The following is a 1,984-nucleotide window of genomic DNA, read 5'->3' as shown; positions in this document are numbered from 1 at the left end:
GTCCTCTCCTTCCAGGGATTGACCAGTGCCTTTATGACCTTCAGAGTGGTCTTACCAACCCCTTTTGCTTTCCTTTTATTTTATTAGCCTATCCCAGCTCCCCCGATCCTAGTCAAAATCATCTTCTAATGGCAGAGTCCCATAAGCTCCTTCTGTCCCAAACTCATATGCATTAAGAGCAAGAAATCCATTTAGATGGTAGGTGGGTTCAGCTTTTCCTTGTTGAGGTCTAGCTCCCTGCAGGGCTGTAGATATCCCTGGGTTGCAGCGAGCCAGGGCCCAGCTCTCCTTCCCAACAGTTCCCATCAGCCTTTTCACAGTTCATTCCTGCTGCTTTGCAGCACTGGGGTCTAAATTATTCACAGAGGATAAAACATCTATTTTGGGGTAATTCCTATCACATTTCATGGTGACTGCTTCCATTTTTAAAATAGCCTCAAGTGTGACTATTAATCAGGCTATCATTAAAAATAATGTGTCAGGATGACATTCATTTCTGCCCCACAAATGATGTCACCACGTTGAATTCCTGAACAATGGGACATTCACCAGCTACAGCAGGACTCCAGGTAAGGGGCTTCCGGAGGGTGGGGTGTGCCCTCCATCTTTCCAGCGCTGAGCTGCAGGGATGCTGAGTGACATGAAAGGAGTCAGCCAATGTCGGCGGAATTGGCTTTAAATTCACGCATTCCCATATCTGGGACACTGTTGTAGAAAAATGTGGCTCTCTGCAACACCATGCTCCAGCTTAGGAATGCTCGGCTTTGGGAGATGGCACAATGGTCAAAACTGCTTGCTGAGATGCAGGTGGTGGTGGCGCTCCCCTCTAATCCCAGTATTCCAGAGGCAGAGGCAGGCAATTCTCTGAGTTCAAAGCCAGAGTGATCTACAGAGTGAGTTCCAAGCCAGACTGGTCTACAGAGTGAGTTCCGGGATGGCCGGGACCACACAGAGAAACCCTGTCTCAGAAAACAAACAAAAACTCTCCTTGCTGTGAACACAAGAGGACCTGAGTTCAAATCCCCAGTACCTAATTAAAGCTGTACCTGCCCACATGTACCTGTAAGCCTAATATTGGAAAGTAGATGGCAAGACCCCAGGAATTCACTGGCCAGCCAACCTAGCTGAAATGTGAAGAACACTGTACCAAAAATTAAGATGAAGGGCAGCAGAGGAAGCCCCAACATGCTCCTCTGACCTGTGCGTGCATAGGTGCACCTGTGACCACACACCTGCATGCACAAAAAATGCTTCCTGTGTCTAAAATGGGTCTTTAAGAATCCATTTTTTTTTTTTGAGTCAGGCGGTGGTGGCGCACGCCTTTAATCCCAGCACTCAGGAGGCAGAGGTAAGTGGACCTCGGTGAGTTCAAGGCCAGCCTAGTCTACAAGAACTAGTTCCAGGACAGCCTCCAAAGCTACAGAGAAACGCTGTCTTGAAAATAAATAAATAAATAATAAATAAATAAATAAATAAATAATGAGGAAGCCGTTAAGTTTTTCCAGCCCAATAAACCTCTCCCACCAACACAATAATCCAAATCAGACCAAATTAAAAGTAGCCCAGGTTTAATGGATACCAGGGCCCCACAGGAAAACATGAAAAGGGGAAAGGGGAGACCACGTGTTCATTCTCTGGGGGGCAGTTTAAATAGCCTAAGGTATGCACCACCACCACCCGACAAAGAATATCCACTTTTTTAAACATCTAGTTTATGAGCACGCATATTCTACCTGCAGGTATGTATGTGTACGTGAGCATGCTTGGTGCCTGCGGAGTCAGAGGAAGTCATCTGGAGCTACAGATGGTTTTGAGCCATCAGGTGAATTCTGGGAACCAAACCCCAACCTCTGCAAGAGCGACAAGTGCTCTTAGCCACCGAGCTGTCTCTCCAGCACCCCCTTATTGCCTTTTAAGCATGTATATTCTATTATTACCCCTTGTGGCTCTCAGACTTATTTCAGACATTTGTTAAGACATGAAA

This window comes from Microtus ochrogaster, chromosome 17 (genome assembly GCF_000317375.1).
Source record: "Microtus ochrogaster isolate Prairie Vole_2 chromosome 17, MicOch1.0, whole genome shotgun sequence".
NCBI classification, from domain to species: domain Eukaryota; kingdom Metazoa; phylum Chordata; class Mammalia; order Rodentia; family Cricetidae; genus Microtus; species Microtus ochrogaster.
This window is presented reverse-complemented; position numbering follows the sequence as displayed.